Source organism: Bombina bombina, chromosome 2, assembly GCF_027579735.1.
Source record: "Bombina bombina isolate aBomBom1 chromosome 2, aBomBom1.pri, whole genome shotgun sequence".
Classification (NCBI taxonomy): domain Eukaryota; kingdom Metazoa; phylum Chordata; class Amphibia; order Anura; family Bombinatoridae; genus Bombina; species Bombina bombina.
In genome coordinates this window covers 1,444,356,374-1,444,384,342 of record NC_069500.1, presented here as the reverse complement: position 1 = coordinate 1,444,384,342, position 27,969 = coordinate 1,444,356,374, and the positions used below count along the sequence as shown (strand labels likewise).

Sequence of the window (27,969 nt, the reverse complement as noted above, 5' to 3'; positions counted from 1 at the left end):
ACTGCTAGTCACTAATACACACACACACACACACTATAACACAATATAACATACTGCTAGTCACTAATACGCACTATAACACAATATAACATACTGCTAGTCACTAATACACACTTTAACACAATATAACATACTGCTAGTCACTAATACACACACACTATAACACAATATAACATACTGCTAGTCACTAATACACACTATAACACAATATAACATACTGCTAGTCACTAAAACACATTAACACAATATAACATACTGCTAGTCACTAATACACACACACTATAACACAATATAACATACTGCTAGTCACTAATACACACTATAACACAATATAACATACTGCTAGTCACTAATACACAAACTATAATACAATATAACATATTGCTAGTCTCTAATACACACTATAACACAATATAACATACTGCTAGTCACTAATTCACACACACACACACTATAACACAATATAACATACTGCTAGTCACTAATACACAAACTATAATACAATATAACATACTGCTAGTCACTAATACGCACTATAACACAATATAACATACTGCTTGTCACTAATACACACTTTAACACAATATAACATACTGCTAGTCTCTAATACACACTATAACACAATATAACATACTGCTAGTCTCTAATACACACTATAACACAATATAACATACTGCTAGTCTCTAATACACACACACTATAACACAATATAACATACTGCTAGTCTCTAATACACACACACTATAACACAATATAACATACTGCTAATCACTAATACACACTATAACACAATATAACATACTGCTAGTCTCTAATACACACACACTATAACACAATATAACATACTGCTAGTCACTAATACACACTTTAACACAATATAACATACTGCTAGTCACTAATACACACACTATAACACAATATAACATACTGCTAGTCACTAATACACACACTATAACACAATATAACATACTGCTAGTCACTAATACACACACTATAACACAATATAACATACTGCTAGTCACTAATACACACACTATAACACAATATAACATACTGCTAGTCACTAATACACACACACTATACCACAATATAACATACTGCTAGTCACTAATACACACTATAACACAATAAAACATACTGCTAGTCACTAATACACACTATAACACAATAAAACATACTGCTAGTCTCTAATACACACTATACCACAATATAACATACTGCTAGTCACTAATACACACTATAACACAATATAACATACTGCTAGTCACTAATACACACTATAACACAATATAACATACTGCTAGTCACTAATACACACACTATAACACAATATAACATACTGCTAGTCACTAATACACACTATAACACAATAAAACATACTGCTAGTCTCTAATACACACTATACCACAATATAACATACTGCTAGTCACTAATACACACTATACCACAATATAACATACTGCTAGTCACGAATACACACACACTATAACACAATATAACATACTGCTAATCACTAATACACACTATAACACAATATAACATACTGCTAGTCTCTAATACACACACACACTATACCACAATATAACATACTGCTAGTCACTAATACACACTATAACACAATAAAACATACTGCTAGTCACTAATACACACTATACCACAATATAACATACTGCTAGTCTCTAATACACACTATACCACAATATAACATACTGCTAGTAACTAATACACACTATACCACAATATAACATACTGCTAGTCACTAATACACACACTATAACACAATATAACATACTGCTAGTCACTAATACGCACTATACCACAATATAAAATACTGCTAGTCACTAATACACACTATAACACAATATAACATACTGCTAGTCTCTAATACACACTATACCACAATATAAAATACTGCTAGTCACTAATACAAACTATAACACAATAAAACATACTGCTAGTCACTAATACACACACACACACACACTATAACACAATATAACATACTGCTAGTCACTAATACGCACTATAACACAATATAACATACTGCTAGTCTCTAATACACACACACTATAACACAATATAACATATTGCTAGTCACTAATACACACTCTACCACAATATAACATACTGCTTGTCTCTAATACACACACTATAACACAATATTACATACTGCTAGTCACTAATACACACTTTAACACAATATAACATACTGCTAGTCACTAATACACACACACTATAACACAATATAACATACTGCTAGTCACTAATACACACTATAACACAATATAACATACTGCTAGTCACTAAAACACATTAACACAATATAACATACTGCTAGTCACTAATACACACACACTATAACACAATATAACATACTGCTAGTCACTAATATACACTATAACACAATATAACATACTGCTAGTCACTAATACACAAACTATAATACAATATAACATATTGCTAGTCTCTAATACACACTATAACACAATATAACATACTGCTAGTCACTAATTCACACACACATACACACTATAACACAATATAACATACTGCTAGTCACTAATACGCACTACAAACACAATATAACATACTGCTTGTCACTAATACACACTTTAACACAATATAACATACTGCTAGTCTCTAATACACACACACTATAACACAATATAACATACTGCTAGTCTCTAATACACACACACTATAACACAATATAACATACTGCTAATCGCTAATACACACTATAACACAATATAACATACTGCTAGTCTCTAATACACACACACTATAACACAATATAACATACTGCTAGTCACTAATACACACTTTAACACAATATAACATACTGCTAGTCACTAATACACACACTATAACACAATATAACATACTGCTAGTCACTAATACACACACTATAACACAATATAACATACTGCTAGTCACTAATACACACACTATAACACAATATAACATACTGCTAGTCTCTAATACACACTATACCACAATATAACATACTGCTAGTCACTAATACAAACACTATAACACAATATAACATATTGCTAGTCAATAATACACACTCTACCACAATATAACATACTGCTAGTCACTAATACACACTATAACACAATATAACATACTGCTAGTCACTAATACACACACACACTATAACACAATATAATATACTGCTAGTCTCTAATACACACACACTATAACACAATATAACATACTGCTAGTCTCTAATACACACACACTATAACACAATATAACATACTGCTAGTCACTCTAACACACACACACTATAAACACAAAATAACATACTGCTAGTCTCTAATACACACACACTATAACATAATATAACATACTGCTAGTCACTAATACACACTATAACACAATATAGCATACTCCTAGTCACTAATACACACTATAACACAATATAACATACTGCTACTCACTATCTAATACACACACTATAACACAATAAAACATACTGCTAGTCACTAATACACACACACTATAACACAATATAACATACTGCTAGTCACTAATACACACTATAACACAATATAACATACTGCAAGTCACTAATACACACACTATAACACAATATAACATACTGCTAGTATCTAATACACACTATACCACAATAAAACATACTGCTAGTCACTAATACACACTATAACACAATAAAACATACTGCTAGTCTCTAATACACACTATACCACAATATAACATACTGCTAGTCACTAATACACACTATAACACAATATAACATACTGCTAGTCACTAATACACACTATAACACAATATAACATACTGCTAGTCACTAATACACACACTATAACACAATATAACATACTGCTAGTCTCTAATACACACACACTATACCACAATATAACATACTGCTAGTCACTAATACACACACACTATAACACAATATAACATATTGCTAGTCTCTAATACACACACACTATAACACAATATAACATACTGCTAGTCACTAATACACACACACACTATAACACAATATAACATACTGCTAGTCACTAATACACACACACACTATAACACAATATAACATATTGCTAGTCTCTAATACACACTATACCACAATATAACATACTGCTAGTCACTAATACACACACACTATAACACAATATAACATATTGCTAGTCACTAATACACACACACACTATAACACAATATAACATACTGCTAGTGTCTAATACACACACACACTATAACTCAATATAACATACTGCTAGTCAGTAATACACACACTATAAAACAATATAACATACTGCTAGTCACTAATACACACACACTATAACACAATATAACATACTGCTAGTCACTAATACGCACTATAACACAATATAACATACTGCTAGTCACTAATACACACTATAACACAATATAACATACTGCTAGTCACTAATACACACTTTAACACAATATAACATACTGCTAGTCACTTAAACACACACACTATAACACAATATAACTTACTGCTAGTCACTAATACACACTTTAACCACAATATAACATACTGCTAGTCACTAATACACACACACACTATAACACAATATAACATATTGCTAGTTCTCTAATACACACTATAACCTCAATATAACATACTGCTAGTCACTAATACACACTATAACACAATATAACATACTGCTAGTCACTAATACACACACTATAATACAATATAACATACTGCTAGTCTCTAATACTCACTATAACACAATATAACATACTGCTAGTCACTAATACACACACACACACTATAACACAATATAACATACTGCTAGTCACTAATACACACTATAACACAATATAACATACTGCTAGTCACTAATACACACTATAACACAATATAACATACTGCTAGTCACTAATACGCACTATAACACAATATAACATACTGCTAGTCACTAATACACACTTTAACACAATATAACATACTGCTAGTCCTCTAATACACACTATAACACAATATAACATACTGCTAGTCTCTAATACACACACACTATAACACAATATAACATACTGCTAGTCCTCTAATACACACACACTATAACACAATATAACATACTGCTAATCACTAATACACACTATAACACAATATAACATACTGCTAGTCTCTAATACACACACACTATAACACAATATAACATACTGCTAGTCACTAATACACACTATAACACAATATAACATACTGCTAGTCACTAATACACACACACACTATAACACAATATAACATACTGCTAGTCACTAATACACACTATACCACAATATAACATACTGCTAGTCACTAATACACACTATAACACAATATAACATACTGCTAGTCACTAATACACACACTATAACACAATATAACATACTGCTAGTCACTAATACACACACTAATAACACAATATAGACATACTGGCTAGTGCACTAAACACACACTATAACACAATATAACATACTGCTAGACACATAATACAACACTATAACACAATATAACATCTGCAACTCACTAAAACACTCACTATACCACAATATAACAATACTGCTAGACACTAATACACACTATAACACAAAAAACATACTGCTATCACTACAACCACTATAACACAATAAAACAAACTGTCATAGTCTCTATACACACTATACACAATATTAACATACTGCAGTTCACAAATCACACTAAAAAAAACCACAATAATAACATACTGCTAGTCCCTATACACACTATGACCACAATATAGACTACTGCTAGTCACTACTAACACAAAAACCACAATAAAACATACTGCTAGACACCTTAATACACACACTATACCACAATATAACATACTGCAAAGTCACGAATACACACTAAGACCACAAATAAACATACTGCTAGACACTAATACACACTATAACACAATATAACATACTGCTAGTCACTAATACACACTATAACACAATAAAACATACTGCTAGTCTCTAATACACACTATACCACAATATAACATACTGCTAGTCACTAATACACACTATACCACAATATAACATACTGCTAGTCACTAATACACACACACTATAACACAATATAACATACTGCTAATCACTAATACACACTATAACACAATATAACATACTGCTAGTCTCTAATACACACACACTATACCACAATATAACATACTGCTAGTCACTAATACACACTATAACACAATATAACATACTGCTAGTCTCTAATACACTCTATACCACAATATAACATACTGCTAGTAACTAATACACACACTATAACACAATATAACATACTGCTAGTCACTAATACACACACTATAACACAATATAACATACTGCTAGTCACTAATACGCACTATACCACAATATAAAATACTGCTAGTCACTAATACGCACTATACCACAATATAAAATACTGCTAGTCACTAATACAAACTATAACACAATAAAACATACTGCTAGTCACTAATACACACACACTATAACACAATATAACATACTGCTAGTCACTAATACACACTATAACAAAATATAACATACTGCTAGTCACTAATACGCACTATAACACAATATAACATATTGCTAGTCACTAATACACACACACTATAACACAATATAACATACTGCTAGTCACTAATACACACTATAACACAATATAACATACTACTAGTCACTAATACGCACTATAACACAATATAACATACTGCTAGTCACTAATACACACTATAACAAAATATAACATACTGCTATTCACTAATACGCACTATAACACAATATAACATACTGCTAGTCACTAATACACACTATAACACAATATAACATACTGCTAGTCACTAATACACACAATAACACAATATAACATACTGCTAGTCACTAATTACACACTATAACACAATATAACATACTGCTAGTCACTAATACACACACTATAACACAATATAACATACTGCTAGTCTCTAATACACACACTATAACACAATATAACATACTGCTAGTCTCTAATACACACACTATACCACAATATAACATACTGCTAGTCACTAATACACACTATAACACAATATAACATACTGCTAGTCACTAATACACACACTATACCACAATATAACATATTGCTACTCACTAATACACACACTATAACACAATGTAACATACTGCTAGTCACTAATACACACTATACCACTATATAACATATTGCTACTCTCTAATACACACACTATTACACAATATAACATACTGCTAGTCTCTAATACACACACTATAACACAATATAACATACTGCTAGTCTCTAATACACACACTATAACACAATATAACATACTGCTAGTCTCTAATACACACTATACCACTATATAACATATTGCTACTCTCTAATATACACACTATTTACACAATATAACATACTGCTAGTCTCTAATACACACACACCTATAACACAATATAACATACTGCTAGTCACTAATACACACTATAACCACAATATAACATACTGCTAGGTCTCTATACACACACCTATAACACAATATAACATACTGATAGTCTCTAAATACACACATATAACACAATATAACAAACTGCTAGTCACTAATACACACACTATACACACAATATAACATACTGCTAGTCACTAATACACACACACTATAACACAATATAACATACTGGCTAATAGTCTCTAATACACACACTAATAACACAATATAACATACTGCTAGTCCTCTAATACACACACACTATAACACAATATAACATACTGCTAGTCTCTAATACACACACTATAACACAATATAACATACTGCTAAGTCACTAATACACACACTATAACACAAAATAACATACTGCTAGTCACTAATACACACACACTATAAACACAATATAACATACTGCTAGTCACTAATACACACACTATAACACATATACATACTGCTAGTCACTAATACACACTATAACACAATATAACATACTGCTAGTCACTAATACAACACACTATAACACAATAAAACATACTGCTAGTCTCTAATACACACACACTATAACACCAATATAGCATACTGCTAGTCTCTAATACACACACTATAACACAATATAACATACTGCTAATCGCTAATACACACTATAACACAATATAACATACTGCTAGTCTCTAATACACACACACTATAACACAATATAACATACTGCTAGTCACTAATACACACTTTAACACAATATAACATACTGCTAGTCACTAATACACACACTATAACACAATATAACATACTGCTAGTCACTAATACACACACTATAACACAATATACATACTGCTAGTCACTAACACACACTATAACACAATATAACATACTGCTAGTCTCTAATACACACTATACCACAATATAACATACTGCTAGTCACTAATACAAACACTATAACACAATATAACATATTGCTAGTCAATAATACACACTATACCACAATATAACATACTGCTAGTCACTAATACACACTATAACACAATATAACATACTGCTAGTCACTAATACACACACACACTATAACACAATATAATATACTGCTAGTCTCTAATACACACACACTATAACACAATATAAACATACTGGCTAGTCAATAATACACACTATAACACAATATAACATTTTGCTATTCTCTAATACACACACTATAACCACAATATAAACATACTGCTAGTCACTAATACACTACTATAACACATATAGCATACTGCTAGTCACTAATACACACTATAACACAATATAACATACTCGTAGTCACTAATACACACTATAACAATAATATAACATACTGCTAGTCACTAATACACACCTATAACACAATATTACATATGCTAGTCACTAATACACCACTATAACACAATATTACATACTGCTAGTCTCTAATACACACAATAACCCACAATATAACATACTGCTAGGTCACTATACACCACTATAACACAATATAACATACTTGCTAGTCTCTAATACACACTATAACAAAATATAACATACTGGCCTAGTCTCTAATACACACACACTATAACCACAATAAAACATACTGCTAGTCTCTAATACACACTATACACAATATAACATACTGCTAGTCACTAATACACACTAACACAATATAACATACTGCTAGTCACTAATACACACTATAACACAATATAACATACTGCTAGTCACTAATACACACACTATAACACATATAACATACTGCTAGTCTCTAATACACACACCTATACCACAATATACATACTGCTAGTCACTAATACACACACACTATAACACAATATAACATATTGCTAGTCTCTAATACACACACACTATAACACAATATAACATACTGCTAGTCATAATACACACACACACTATAACACAATATTAACATACTGCTAGTCACTAATACACACACACACTATAACACAATATAACATATTGCTAGTCTCTAATACACACTATACCACAATATAACATACTGCTAGTCACTAATACACACACACTATAACACAATATAACATATTGCTAGTCACTAATACACACACACACTATAACACAATATAGCATAATGCTAGTCTCTAATACACACAATAACACAATATAACATACTGCTAGTCTCTAATACACACTATAACCACAATATAACATATTTCTAGTCTCTAATACACACACACTATACACAATATAACATACTGCTAGTCAACTAATACACACTAATAACACAATATAACATACTAGCTAGTCTCTAATAACACACTATACACAATATAACATACTGCTAGTCACTAATACACACTATAACACAATATAGACATACTGTTAGTCTATAATACTCACTATAACACAATATAACATACTGCTAGTCACTAATACACACAAACTTAACACAAGTATAACATACTGCTAGTCACTAATACACACACTCTATAGACACAATATAGACATATTGCTAGTCTCTAATACACACTCACTATAACAAAATATAACATACTGCTAGTCACTATACACACACACTATAACACAATATAGCATACTGCTAGTCCTCTAAATACACACACACTATAACAACATATAACATACTGCTAGTCACTAATAACACTATAACACAATATAACATACTTCTAGTCTCTAATACACACACACTATAACACAATATAACATTCTACTAGTTCACTAATACACACTATAACACAATATAACATACTGCTAGTCTCTAATACACACACTCTATAACACAATATAACATATTGCTAGTCACTAATACACACTCTACCACAATATAACATACTGCTTGTCTCTAATACACCACACCTATAACAACAATATTACATACTGCTAGTCACTAATACACACTTTAACACAATATAAACATACTGAGTAGTCACTAATACACACTATAACACATATAAACATACTGCTAGTCACTAATACACACACACTATAACACAATATAACATACTGCTAGTCTCTATACAAAACACTATAAACACAATATAACATATTGCTAGTCTCTAATACAAACACTATAACACAATATAACATATTGCTAGTCAATAATCACACTCTACCACAATATAACATACTCGCTAGTCACAATATACACACTTTAACACAATATAACATACTGCTAGTCACTAATACACACTTTAAACCACTATAAACATACTGCTAGTCACTAATACACACTATACACAATATAACTACTGCTAGGTCACTAATACACACTATACTACAATATAACATACTGCTAGTCACTAATACACACTTTACCTACAATATAACATACTGCTAGTCACTAATACACACACACTATAACACAATATAACATATTGCTAGTCACTAATACACACTATATCACAATATAACAAACTGCTAGTCACTAATACACCAAACAATAACACAATATAACATACTGCTAGTCACTAATACACACTATAAACTACAATATAACATACTGCTAGTCACTTAATAACACACTATACTACAATATAACATACTGCTAGTCACTAATAACAAACACTATAACACAATATAACATACTGGCTAATCACTAATACAACACTATAACACAATATAACAATACTGCTAGTCACTAATACTCACACACTATACCACATATAACATACTGCTAGTCACTAATACACACTATACCACAATATAACATACTGCTAGTCACTAATACACACTATAACACAATATAACATACTGCTAGTCACTAATACACACTATACCACAATATATATACTGCTAGTCACTAATACACACTATAAACAATATAACATACTGCTAGTCACTAATACACACTATAACACAATAAAACATACTGCTAGTCTCTAATACACATATACCACAATATAACATACTGCTAGTCACTAATACACACTATACCACAATATAACATTACTGCTGAGTCACTAATACACACACACTATAACACAATATAACATACTTGCTAGTCTCTAATACAACACTATAACACATATAACATACTGCTAGTGCTCTAATACACACACTCTATACCACAATATAACATACTGCTAGTCACTAATACACCACTATAACCAAAATATAACATACTGGCTAGTCTCTAAACTACACTCTACTATACCACAAATATAAAAATACTGCTAGTAACTAATACACACTAATACACAATATAACATAAGCTGCTTGTCACTAAATACACACACTAAAACACAATATAACATACTGCTACATCACTAATACAGCACTATAACCACTATATAAAACAGCTGCATTCACTAAAGACCCACTCTATAACACAATTATAAGATACTGCTATACACTATACAAACTATAACACAATATAACATAGTGCTAGTCTCTAATCACACACACTATAACACAATATAACATACTGCTAGGTCACTAATACACACTATAGACACAATATAACATACTGCTAGTCACTAATACGCACTATAACACAATATAACATACTGCTAGTCACTAATACACACACTATAACACAATATAACATACTGCTAGTCACTAATACACACTATAACACAATATAACATACTGCTAGTCACTAATACGCACTATAACACAATATAACATACTGCTAGTCACTAATACACACTATAACAAAATATAACATACTGCTATTCACTAATACGCACTAAACACAATTATAACATACTGCTAGTCACTAATACACACTATAACACAATATAACATACTGCTAGTCACTAATACGCACTATAACACAATATAACATACTGCTAGTCACTAATACACACTATAACACAATATAACATACTGCTAGTCACTAATACACACACACTATAACACAATATAACATACTGCTAGTCTCTAATACACACACTATAACACAATATAACATACTGCTAGTCTCTAATACACACACTATACACAATATAACATACTGCTAGTCCTAATACACACTATAAACAATATAACATATGCTAGTCACTAATACACACACTATACCACAATATAACATATTGCTACTCACTAATACACACACTATAACACAATGTAACATACTGCTAGTCACTAATACACACTATACCACTATAACACAATATAACATACTGCTAGTCTCTAATACACACACACTATAACACAATATAACATACTGCTAGTCTCTAATCAACACTATAACACAATATAACATACTGTAGTCTCTAATACACACTATACCACTATATAACATATTGCTACTCTCTAATATACACACTATTACACAATTATAACATATGCTAGTCTCTAATACACACACACTATAACACAATATAACATACTGCTAGTCACTAATACACACTATACACAATATAACATACTGCTAGTCTCTAATACACACACTATACACAATATAACATATGCTAGTCTCTAATACACACTATAACACAATATAACATACTGCTAGTCACTAATACACACATATAACACAATATAACATACTGCTAGTCATAATACACACACACTATAACACAATATAACATACTGCTAGTCTCTAATACACACACTATAACACATATAACTACTGCTAGTCACTAATACACACACTATAACACAATATAACATACTGCTAGTCTCTAATACACACTATAACACAATATACATACTGCTAGTCACTAATCACACACTATAAACACATTATATACATACTGCTAGTCACTAATACACAACACTTAACACAATATAACATACTGCTAGTCACTAATACACACTATAACACAATATAACATACTGCTAGTCACTAACTACACACTTTAACACCTAATATAACATACTGCTAGTCACATAATACACACACTATAACACAATATAACATACTGCTAGTCTCTAATACACACACTATAACACAATATTGCATACTGCTAGTCTCTAATACACACACTATAACACATATAACATACTGCTAGTCTCTAATACAACACACTATAACACAATATAACATATGCTAGTCTCTAATACACACACACTATACACAATATAACATACTGCTAGTCTCTAATACACACACACTATAACACAATATAGCATACTGCTAGTCACTAATACACACTATAACACAATATAACATACTGCTAGTCACTAATACACATATAACACAATATAACATACTGCTAGTCACTAATACACACACTATAACACAATATAACATACTGCTAGTCAATAATACACACTATACCACAATATAACAAAACTGCTAGTCACTAATACACACACACTATAAAACAATATAACATACTGCTAGTCTCTAATACACACTATTCCACAATATAACATACTGCTAGTCAATATACACACTATAAACACAATATTACATATTGCTAGTCACTAATACACACTAACACAATATAACATATTGCTAGTCTCTAATACACACACACTATAACACAAAATAACATACTGCTAGTCATAATACACCTATAACACAATATAACATTTTGCTAGTCTCTATACACACACTATAACACAATATAACATACTGCTAGTCACTAATACATACTATAACACAATATAGCATACTGCTAGTCACTAATACACACTATAACACAATATAACATACTGCTAGTCACTAATACACACTATAACAAATATAACATACTGCTAGTCACTAATACACACACTATAACACAATTATTACATACTGCTAGTCACTAATACACACTATAACACAATTTACATACTGCTAGTCACTATACACACAATAACACAATATAACATACTGCTAGTCACTAATACACACTATAACACAATATAACATTGCTAGTCTCTAATACACACTATAACAAAATATAACATACTGCTAGTCTCTAATACACACACACTATAACACAATATAGCATACTGCTAGTCTCTAATACACACACTATAACACAATTAACATACTGCTAATCACTAATACACACTATAACACAATATAACATACTATAGTCTCTAATACAACACACTATAACACAATATAACATACTGCTAGTCTCTAATGCACACTATAACACAATATATACTAGCTAGTCTCTAATACACTATAACACAATATAACATACTGCTAGTCTCTAATGCACTATAACACAATATAAGCATAATGCTAGTCTCTAATACACACTATAACACAATATAACATACTGCTAGTCTCTAATAACACTATCCACAATATAACATATTGCTAGTCTCTAATACACAACACTATAACACAATATAACATACTGCTAGTCACTAATACATACTATAACACAATATAGCATACTGCTAGTCTCTATAAACACTATACCACAATATATATATTGCTAGTCTCTAATACACACACACTATAACACAATATAGCATATGTTAGTCTCTAATACCACACACTATTAACACAATAAACATATTGCTAATCACTAATACACACAATAACACAATATAAACATACTGCTAGTCACTAATACACACTATAAAAATATAACATATTGCTAGTCTCTAATACACACTATAACAAATATATCATACTGCTAGTCTCTAATACACACACTATAACACAATATAGCATACTGCTAGTCTCTAATACACACACACTATAACACAATATAACATACTGCTAATCACTAATACACACTATAACACAATATAACATACTACTAGTCTCTAATACACACACACTATAACACAATATAACATACTGCTAGTCTCTAATACACACACACACTATAACACAATATAACATACTGCTAGTCTCTAATACACACTATAACACAATATAACATACTGCTAGTCTCTAATACACACACTATAACACAATATAGCATATGTAGTCTCTAATACACACTATAACACAATATAACATACTGCTAGTCTTAATACCACTATACACAATATAACATATTGCTAGTCTCTAATACACACACACTATAACACAATATAACATACTGTAGTCACTAATACACACTATAACACAATATAACATACTGCTAGTCTCTAATACACACCTATAACACAATATACATACTGCTAGTCTAAAATACTCACTATAACACAATATAACATACTGCTAGTCTCTAATACACACACACTATAACACAAATAACATACTGCTAGTCACTAATACTCACACACTTTAACACATTATAACATACTGCTAGTCTCTAATACACACAACACTATAACACAATATAACATACTGCTAGTCATCTAACACACACACACTATAACACAATATAACATACTGCTAGTCTCTAATAAACACTCACTATAACACAATATAGCATAATGCTAGTCTCTAATACACACTCTATAACACAATATAACATACTGCTAGTCTCTAATACACACTATACACAATATAACATATTGCTAGTCTCTAATACACCACACACTATAACACAATATACATCTGCTAATCACTAATACACACTATAACACAATATAACATACTACTGTCTCTAATACACACACACTATAACACAATATACATATGCTGTCTCTATTACACACTATACACAATATAACATACTGCTAGTCTAAAAAACTCACTATAACACAATATAACATACTGCTAGTCTCTAATACACACACACTATAACACAATATAACATACTGCTAGTCACTAATACAACACACTATAACACAATATAACATATGCTTGTCTCTAATACACCACACCAATATAACACCAATATAACATATGCTAGTCACTCTAACACACACACTATAACACAATATAACATACTGCTAGTCTTAATACACACACTATAACACAATATAGCATATGCTAGTCTCTAAAACACACTATAACACAATATAACATACTGCTAGTCTCTAAATACACACACTATACACAATATAACATATTGCTAGTCTCTAATACACACACACTATAACACAATATACATAATGCTGTCATAATACACACTATAACACAATATAACATACTGCTAGTCTCTAATACACACTATAACCACAATATAACATATTGCTAGTCTCTAATACAACACTCATAGCACAATATAACATACTGCTACTCACTAATACACACTATAACACAATATTACATATGCTAGTCTCTAATACACACACACTATAACACAATATAACATACTGCTAGTCACTAATACACACACATATAACACAATATAACATTACTGCTAGTCACTAATACACACTATAACACAATATAACATACTGCTAGTCACTAATACACACTATAACACAATATAACATACTGCTACTCACTATCTTATACACACACTATAACACAATATACATACTGTAGTCACTAATACACACTTAACACAATATAGCATACTGCTAGTCACTAATACAACTATATAAACAATATAACATACTGCTAGTCACTAATACCACACTATAACATACTGTAGTCACTAATACACACACACTATACACAATTGACATATGACTAGTCACTAATAACACTATACCTCAATATACATACTGCTAGTCTCTAATAACACACACTATAACACAATATAACATACTGCTAGTCACTAACACACACTCTACCACAATATAACATACTTCTAGTCTCTAATACACACACACTATAACACAATATAACATTCTACTAGTCACTAATACACACTATAACACAATATAACATACTGCTAGTCTCTAATACACACACACTATAAACACATATAACATATTGCTAGTCACTAATACACACTCTACCACAATATAACATACTGCTTGTCTCTAATACACACACTATAACACAATATTACATACTGCTAGTCACTAATACACACTTTTAACACAATATAACATACTGGTAGTCACTAATACACACTATAACACAATATACTACTAGCTCACTAATACACACACACATAAACACAATATAACATACTGCTAGTCTCTAATACAAACACTATAAACACAATATAACATATTGCTATCTCTAATACAAACACTATAACACAATATAACATATTGCTAGTCAATAATACACACTCTACCACAATATAACATTACTCTGCTAGTCACAATACACACTTTAACACAATATAACATACTGCTAGTCACTAATACACACTTTAACACAATATAACATACTGCTAGTCACTAATACACACTATAAACACAATATAACATACTGCTAGTCACTAATACACACTATACTACAATATAACATACTGCTAGTCACTAAAACACTGTACTACAATATAACATACTGCTAGTCACTAATACACACACACTATAACACAATATAACATATTGCTAGTCACTAATACACACTATATCACAATATAACAAACTGCTAGTCACTAATACACACTATAACACAATATAACAACTGCTAGTCACTAATACACACATACTACAATATAACATACTGCTAGTCACTAATACACACATATACTACAATATAACATACTGCTAGTCACTAATACACAAACACTATAACACAATATAACATACTGCTAATCACTAATACACACTATAACACAATATAACATACTGCTAGTCACTAATACTCACACACTATAACACTATATAGCATACCGCTAGTCACTAATACACACTATACCACAATATAACATACTGCTAGTCTCTAATACACACTATACCACAATATAACATATTGCTAGTCTCTAATACAAACACTATAAACACAATATAACATACTGCTACTCACTAATACACACTATAACACAATATTACATACTGCTAGTCTCTAATACAAACTATAACCACAATATAACATACGCTAGTCTCTAATACACACACACTATAACACAATATAACATATTCTAGTCACTAATACACACTAAACACAATATAACATACTGCTAGTCACTAATACACACACACTATAACACAATATAACATATTGCTAGTGTCTAATACAAACACTATAACACAATATAACATACTGCTAGTCACTAATACACACTTTAACACAATATAACACTGCTAGTCACTAAATACACACTATAACACAATATAACATACTGCTAGTCACTAATACACACACTATAACACAATATAAAATACTGCTAGACACTAATACACACTATAAACACAATATAACATACTGCTAACACTAATACACACACTATAACACAATATAACATATTGCTAGTCACTAATACACACTATAACACAATATAACATACTGCTAGTCACTAATACACACACTATAACACAATATAATATACTGCTAGTCACTATACACACTATAAACACAATATAACATATTGCTATGTCTAATACACACACTATAACACAATATAACATATTGCTAGTCACTAATACAACTATAACACAATATAACATACTGCTAGTCACTAATACCACTATAACACAATATAAATTCTGCTAGTCACTAATACACACTATAACATAATATAACATACTGCTAGTCACTATACACACTATAACACAATATAGCATACTCCTAGTCACTAATACACACTATAACACAATATAACATACTGCTACTCACTATCTAATACACACACTGTAACACAATATAACATACTGTTAGTCACTAATACACACTTTAACACAATATAGCATACTGCTAGTCACTAATACACACTATAACACAATATAACATACTGCTAGTCACTAATACACACTATACCACAATATAACATACTGCTAGTCACTAATACACACTATAACACAATATAACATACTGCTAGTCACTAATACACACTATAACACAATATAACATACTGCTAGTCACTAATACACACTATACCACAATATAACATACTGCTAGTCACTAATACACACTATACCACAATATAACATACTGCTAGTCACGAATACACTCTTTAGCACAATATAACATAATGGTAGTCACTAATACACACCATACTACAATATAACATTCTGCTAGTTACTAATACACACACACACACTATAACACAATATAACATAGTGCTAGTCTCTAAGTATTTTTCCCCTCTCAGCTGTGACCCTGAGGCTGGGTCTGTGTAATTGTGCCCTGGGGATCTGCTCATTGTTATGTGACACAATCTGCTGTAATCCCATTCTCAGCTGTAACTGTCACTCAGCATTACAGACACACGCAGCCTCCGGAGAGTACACTGCCAGAGAGCTGCATCTCAATGATAAATATCAAATTAATAACAGTGATACTAAAGTGACATAACAAAAGTCTTAATATAAGATTAGTGGTGCAGGAAATTAAGACACTCGCTGGCCCAGGGGACCAGTGGCTCTGTCTTTATATAAGCAGAATGTGCACATCATACATTTCAGGCTTGGGTAGAGCTGGTGTGTGCTGCATGAACTAAGAAGTGGGCACAGCCTCTAATGGGCAGCAAATCAGGGGTTTAAGCCCTAAATACAGAGTTTGATATAAGCAGGAGGTGCTGTATGTAAAATAGAGCAGCTGAGGTAGATAGAAGGAGCTGGAGGTAAGCTAAAGGAACTGAGGTAAGCAGGAGGATCTGAGGTAAGCAAGAGGAGCTGAATGTAAACTAGAGGAGCTGAGGTAAGCAGGACGAGCTGTATGTAAACTAGAGGAGCTGTATGTAAAACTAGAGGAGCTGTAAATAAAACTAGAGGAGCTGTATGTAAACTAGAGGAGCTGTATGTAAAACTAGAGGAGCTGTATGTAAACTAGAGGAGCTGTATGTAAACTAGAGGAGCTGTACGTAAAACTAGAGGAGCTGTATGTAAAACTAGAGGAGCTGTATGTAAAACTAGAGGAGCTGTATGTAAACTAAAGGAGCTGTATGTAAACTAGAGGAGCTGTATGTAAACTAGAGGAGCTGTATGTAAACTAGAGGAGCTGTATGTAAAACTAGAGGAGCTGTATGTAAAACTAGAGGAGCTGTATGTAAAACTAGAGGAGCTGTATGTAAAACTAGAGGAGCTGTATGTAAAACTAGAGGAGCTGTATGTAAAACTAGAGGAGCTGTATGTAAACTAGAGGAGCTGATCGTAAAACTAGAGGAGCTGTATGTAAACTAGAGGAGCTGTATGTAAACTAGAGGAGCTGTATGTAAAGTAGAGGAGCTGTATGTAAACTAGAGGAGCTGTATGTAAACTAAAGGAGCTGTATGTAAACTAGAGGAGCTGTATGTAAACTAGAGGAGCCGTATGTAAACTAGAGGAGCCGTATGTAAACTAGAGGAGCTGTATGTAAACTAGAGGAGCCGTATGTAAACTAGAGGAGCTGTATGTAACCTAGAGGAGCTGTATGTAAAACTAGAGGAGCTGTATGTAAAACTAGAGGAGCTGTATGTAAACTAGAGGAGCTGTATGTAAACTAGAGGAGCTGTATGTAAACTAGAGGAGCTGTATGTAAACTAGAGGAGCTGTATGTAAACTAGAGGAGCTGTATGTAAACTAGAGGAGCTGTATGTAAACTAGAGGAGCTGTATGTAAACTAGAGGAGCTGTATGTAAACTAGAGGAGCTGTATGTAAAGTAGAGGAGCTGTATGTAAAGTAGAGGAGCCGTATGTAACCTAGAGGAGCTGTATGTAAACTAGAGGAGCTGTATGTAACCTAGAGGAGCTGTATGTAAACTAGAGGAGCTGTATGTAAAACTAGAGGAGCTGTATGTAAAAGTAGAGGAGCTGTAAATAAAAGTAGAGGAGCTGTATGTAAAAGTAGAGGAGCTGTAAATAAAAGTAGAGGAGCTGTATGTAAACTAGAGGAGCTGTATGTAAACTAGAGGAGCTGTATGTAAACTAGAGGAGCTGTATGTAAAACTAGAGGAGCTGTATGTAAAACTAGAGGAGCTGTATGTAAAACTAGAGGAGCTGTATGTAAAACTAGAGGAGCTGTATGTAAAACTAGAGGAGCTGTATGTAAAACTAGAGGAGCTGTATGTAAACTAGAGGAGCTGTATGTAAACTAGAGGAGCTGTATGTAAACTAGAGGAGCTGTATCTAAACTAGAGGAGCTGTATATAAAACTAGAGGAGCTGTATGTTAAACTAGAGGAGCTGTACGTAAAACTAGTTTTACATACAGCTCCTCTAGTTTTACATACAGCTCCTCTAGTTTTACGTACAGCTCCTCTAGTTTTACATTCAGCTCCTCTAGTTTTACATTCAGCTCCTCCAGTTTACATTCAGCTCCTCTAGTTTTACATACTGCTCCTCTAGTTTACATACAGCTCCTCTAGTTTACATACAGCTCCTCTCGTTTTACATACAGCTCCTCTAGTTTACATACAGCTCCTCTAGTTTACATACAGCTCCTCTAGTTTACATACAGCTCCTCTAGTTTACATACCGCTCCTCTAGTTTTACATTCAGCTCCTCTAGTTTTACGTACAGCTCCTCTAGTTTTACGTACAGCTCCTCTAGTTTTACATACAGCTCCTCTAGTTTTACGTACAGCTCCTCTAGTTTTACGTATAGCTCCTCTAGTTTTACGTACAGCTCCTCTAGTTTACATACAGCGCCTCTAGTTTTACATACAGCTCCTCTAGTTTACATACAGCTCCTTTAGTTTTACATGCAGCTCCTCTAGTTTACATACAGCTCCTCCTGCTTACCTCAGCTCCTCTAGTTTACATACAGCTCCTCTAGTTTACATACAGCACCTCTAGTTTACATACAGCTCCTCTAGTACAGCTCCTTTATTTTTACATACAGCTCCTCTAGTTTTACATACAGCTCCTCTAGTTTACATATGTAAACTAGAGGAGCTGTATGTAAAACTAGAGGAGCTGTATGTAAACTAGAGGAGCTGTATGTAAACTAGAGGAGCTGTATGTAAACTAGAGGAGCTGTATGTAAAACTAGAGGAGCTGTATGTAAAACTAGAGGAGCTGTATGTAAAACTAGAAGACCTCTATTTAAAACGAGAGGAGCTGTATGTAAACTAGAGGAGCTGTATGTAAACTAGAGGAGCTGTATGTAAAACTAGAGGAGCTGTATGTAAAACTAGAGGAGCTGTATGTAAACTACAGGAGCCGTATGTAAAACTACAGGAGCTGTATGTAAAAGTAGAGGAGCTGTATGTAACCTAGAGGAGCTGTATGTTAACTTTAGAGAGCTGTATGTAAAACTAGAGGAGCTGTATGTAAACTAGAGGAGCTGTATGTAAACTAGAGGAGCTGTATGTAAAACTAAAGGAGCTGTATGTAAAACTAGAGGAGCTGTATGTAAAACTAGAGGAGCTGTATGTAAAACTAGAGGAGCTGTATGTAAAACGAGAGGAGCTGTATGTAAACTAGAGGAGCTGTATGTAAACTAGAGGAGCTGTATGTAAACTAGAGGAGCTGTATGTAAACTAGAGGAGCCGTATGTAAAACTAGAGGAACTGTATGTAAAACTAGAGGAGCCGTATGTAAAACTAGAGGAGCTGTATGTAAAATTAGAGGAGCTGTATGTAAAACTAGAGGAGCTGTATGTAAAACTAGAGGAGCTGTATGTAACCTAGAGGAGATGTATGTAAAACTAGAGGAGCTGTATGTAAACTAGAGGAGCTGTATGTAAACTGGAGGAGCTGAATGTAAATACAGCTCCTCTAGTTTACATACAGCTCCTCTCGTTTTACATACAGCTCCTCTAGTTTACATACAGCTCCTCTAGTTTACATACAGCTCCTCTAGTTTACATACCGCTTCTCTAGTTTTACGTACAGCTCCTCTAGTTTACATACAGCTCCTCTAGTTTTACGTACAGCTCCTCTAGTTTTACGTACAGCTCCTCTAGTTTTACGTACAGCTTCTCTAGTTTACATACAGATCCTCTAGTTTTACATACAGCTCCTCTAGTTTTACGTACAGCTCCTCTAGTTTTACGTACAGCTCCTCTAGTTTTACGTACAGCTCCTCTAGTTTTACATTCAGCTCCTCTAGTTTTACGTACAGCTCCTCTAGTTTTACATACATCTCCTCTAGTTTTACGTACAGCTCCTCTAGTTTTACGTACAGCTCCTCTAGTTTTACGTACAGCTCCTCTAGTTTACATACAGCGCCTCTAGTTTTACATACAGCGCCTCTAGTTTTACATACAGCGCCTCTAGTTTTACATACAGCTCCTCTAGTTTACATACAGCTCCTTTAGTTTTACATGCAGCTCCTCTAGTTTACATACAGCTCCTCCTGCTTACCTCAGCTCCTCTAGTTTACATACAGCTCCTCTAGTTTACATACAGCACCTCTAGTTTACATACAGCTCCTCTAGTACAGCTCCTTTATTTTTACATACAGCTCCTCTAGTTTTACATACAGCTCCTCTAGTTTACATATGTAAACTAGAGGAGCTGTATGTAAACTAGAGGAGCTGTATGTAAGCTAGAGGAGCTGTATGTAAAACTAGAGGAGCTGTATGTAAAACTAGAGGAGCTGTATGTAAACTAGAGGAGCCGTATGTAAAACTACAGGAGCTGTATGTAAAAGTAGAGGAGCTGTATGTAACCTAGAGGAGCTGTATGTTAACTTTAGTTTACATACAGCTCCTCTAGTTTTACATACAGCTCTCTAAAGTTAACATACAGCTCCTCTAGTTTTACATACAGCTCTCTAGAGGAGCTGTATGTAAACTAGAGGAGCTGTATGTAAACTAGAGGAGCTGTATGTAAACTAGAGGAGCTGTATGTAAAACTAGAGGAGCTGTATGTAAAACTAGAAGACCTGTATGTAAAACTAGAAGACCTGTATGTAAAACGAGAGGAGCTGTATGTAAACTAGAGGAGCTGTATGTAAACTAGAGGAGCTGTATGTAAACTAGAGGAGCTGTATGTAAACTAGAGGAGATGTATGTAAAACTAGAGGAGCTGTATGTAAAGTAGAGGAGCTGTATGTAAACTAGAGGAGCTGTATGTAAACTAGAGGAGCTGTATGTAAAACTAGAGGAGCTGTATGTAAACTAGAGGAGCTGTATGTAAAGTAGAGGAGCTGTATGTAAAACTAGTGGAGCTGTATGTAAACTAGAGGAGCTGTATGTAAAACTAGAGGATGTGTTTGTAAAACTAGAGGAGCTGTATGTAACCTAGAGGAGCTGTATGTAAACTAGAGGAGCTGTATGTAAACTAGAGGAGCTGTATGTAAACTAGAGGAGCCGTATGTAAAACTAGAGGAGCTGTATGTAAACTAGAGGAGCTGTATGTAAAACTAGAGGAGCTGTATGTAAACTAGAGGAGCTGTATGTAAACTAGAGGAGCCGTATGTAAAACTAGAGGAGCTGTATGTAAACTAGAGGAGCTGTATGTAAACTAGAGGAGCCGTATGTAAAACTAGAGGAGCTGTATGTAAACTAGAGGAGCTGTATGTAAACTAGAGGAGCTGATCGTAAAACTAGAGGAGCTGTATGTAAACTAGAGGAGCTGTATGTAACCTAGAGGAGCTGTATGTAACCTAGAGGAGCTGTATGTAAACTAGAGGAGCTGTATGTAACCTAGAGGAGCTGTATGTAAACTAGAGGAGCCGTATGTAAAACTAGAGGAGCTGTATGTAAACTAGAGGAGCTGTATGTAAAACTAGAGGAGCTGTATGTAAACTAGAGGAGCTGTATGTAAACTAGAGGAGCCGTATGTAAAACTAGAGGAGCTGTATGTAAACTAGAGGAGCTGTATGTAAACTAGAGGAGCTGTATGTAAAACTAGAGGAGCTGTATGTAAACTAGAGGAGCTGTATGTAAACTAGAGGAGCCGTATGTAAAACTAGAGGAGCTGTATGTAAAACTAGAGGAGCTGTATGTAACCTAGAGGAGCTGTATGTAAAACTAGTGGATCTGAGGTGTGAGCTGTACAAAGGTAACTCTTAAGGTGTTAGTGTAGTATTAAGTCACAGAAGCAGGAGTATGAGCTGTACAAAGGTAACTCTAAAGGTTGAAGTGTAGTCTTATGTCACAGAAGCAGAAGTGTGAGCTGTACAAAGGTTACTCTTAAGGTGGAAGTGTAGGGTTATGTCACAGAAGCAGAAGTGTGAGCTGTGCAAAGGTTACTCTTAAGGTAGAAGTGTAGTGTTATGTCACAGAAGCAGAAGTGTGAGCTGTACAAAGGTAACTCTTAAGGTGGAAGTGTAGGGTTATGTCACAGAAGCAGGAGTGTGAGCTGTACAAAGGTAACTCTTAAGGTGGAAGTGTAGGGTTATGTCACAGAAGCAGGAGTGTGAGCTGTACAAAGGTAACTCTTAAGGTGGAAGTGTAGGGTTATGTCACAGAAGCAGAAGTGTGAGCTGTACAAAGGTTACTCTTAAGGTGGAAGTGTAGGGTTATGTCACAGAAGCAGAAGTGTGAGCTGTACAAAGGTTACTCTTAAGGTGGAAGTGTAGGGTTATGTCACAGAAGCAGAAGTGTGAGCTGTGCAAAGGTTACTCTTAAGGTAGAAGTGTAGTGTTATGTCACAGAAGCAGAAGTGTGAGCTGTACAAAGGTAACTCTAAAGGTGGAAGTGTAGTGTTATGTCACAGAAGCAGGAGTGTGAGCTGTACAAAGGTAACTCTTAAGGTGGAAGTGTAGTTTTATGTCACAGAAGCAGGAGTGTGAGCTGTACAAAGGTAACTCTTAAGGTGAAAGTGTAGAGTTATGTCACAGAAGCAGGAGTGTGAGCTGTACAAAGGTAAATCTTATGGTGGAAGTGTAGTATTAAGTCACAGAAGCAGGAGTGTGAGCTGTACAAAGGTAAATTGTAAGGTGGAAGTGTAGTGTTATGTCACAGAAGTAGGAGTTTGAGCTGTACAGATGTATCTCTTAAGGTGGAAGTGTAGTGTTATGTCACTGAAGCAGGAGTGTGAGCTGTACATAGGTAACTTAAGGTGGAAGTGTAGAGTTATGTCACAGAAGCAGGAGTGTGAGCTGTACAAGGGTAACTATTAAGGTGGAAGTGTAGTGTTATGTCACAGAAGCAGGAGTGTGAGCTGTACAAGGGTAACTATTAAGGTGGAAGTGTAGTGTTATGTCACAGAAGCAGGAGTATGAGCTGTACAAAGGTAACTCTAAAGGTTGAAGTGTAGTCTTATGTCACAGAAGCAGGAGTGTGAGCTGTACAAAGGTAACTCTTAAGGTGGAAGTGTAGTGTTATGTCACAGAATCAGGAGTATGAGCTGTACAAAGGTAAATCGTAAGGTGGAAGTGTAGTGTTATGTCACAGAAGCAGTGTGAGCTGTACAAAGGTAACTCTTAAGGTGGAAGTGTAGGGTTATGTCACAGAAGCAGTGTGAGCTGTACAAAGGTTACTCTTAAGGTGGAAGTGTAGGGTTATGTCACAGAAGCAGAAGTGTGAGCTGTGCAAAGGTTACTCTTTTTTTTTTTTTTTTTTATAAGTTTTATTGTACATAAAATAAAAATTACAAACATGTCAGGGCATTCCCGACATCATGAAAACAAAATAAACAATTCGCCATACAAGGCAATCATCACATTTTTGTTGCAAATATAATTCTCATGCTTCAATTTTGCATACATAATTACCGTTATATACAATCAACAAAGAAAAAAGAGGGCGAAAGGAGAGAGAAAAAAAAAAAAAAAAAAAAAACACCCCACAACTGGAAAAGAGAGGGGAGGGACCCCCCAGAGCTAATTCAAGTTGGGAAATTCCTCTCTAGCAATCGCATTGAGCAATGTTACTGAGTCCCTAAAAGGGTATATTAACCGCTTCTGTTCTGTTTCCGGGAAAGCCTGTATAAATCTCTTCCACTTATCAAGGAAGCGCTTTATCTGCGTTTCCGAATTAACTGTCGTATCAAACTGCTCCACTATTAGTTGTCCCTTAATTTTGTTAATACATTCTGTTAAACTGGGGGCTTTCATGGACTTCCAATATTTCAGGATTAATGATCTTCCTATTAATATTACTGTATTCACAAATTTAAAATTAATCTGTTGTCTGGGAGTTTGGTACATAAAGATTATATCCTCTTTTTCTAATTTGATCTTTTTCTCGTTAATTCTATTCAACCAGAAATTCAACCTACTCCAGAAATTTTTAATCTTTGGGCAGGACCACAGACAATGGGTCAAATCCGCTAGAGGGAAGCTACATCTAGTACATTTATTTTCGCTATTTTTATCCCATTTAGCTTTTACGGCAGGTGTAATATATACCTTATTTATCACTTTCATATGCGACTCTCTCCAGCCTATTGCTAGTGTTGCTTTGTCTACTAAATTGAAACTTTTTTGCAGTCTCATGACTGGCTGTCGCCAGCTTGCTGCTAAAGCCCCTATTCTTGTTGTTTCTTGAGATTTTTTAATTATCTTATACCAAAAGGAAATGGAGTAGTTTCCTTGACTATACATATTCACTACCATATTCATCTTTTCGCCTAAACCCTCTCGTATAGATTCTTTGTTAAAAGTTTCTAGGAAATGCCGTATTTGCAGATACGCGTAAAATTCATTATTTGGGATTCCAAACTCACTTCTTAGATCCTGGAACGTTCTACAAGTTTTAGTGTCCCTGTCTTGCAATTGTTGTATGAAAGTTAGACCCTTCCTCTTCCATCTATGAAAGACTTTTGACTCAATTGCTGGTATAAAATTAGGGTTCCCCACTATAGTCAAATATTTTGAGTATTCCGGGCTAGCTCGTAGCAATTT

The 27,969-nt window shown here is 33.5% G+C and overlaps 1 protein-coding gene across 1 annotated transcript in view; it reads left to right on the top strand.

The window, feature by feature from the left end:
• Positions 1–27,969, top strand: part of LBX2 (ladybird homeobox 2) — a 193,758-nt gene that overhangs the window by 152,851 nt on the left and 12,938 nt on the right. The gene's annotated exons all lie outside the window — the stretch shown is intronic.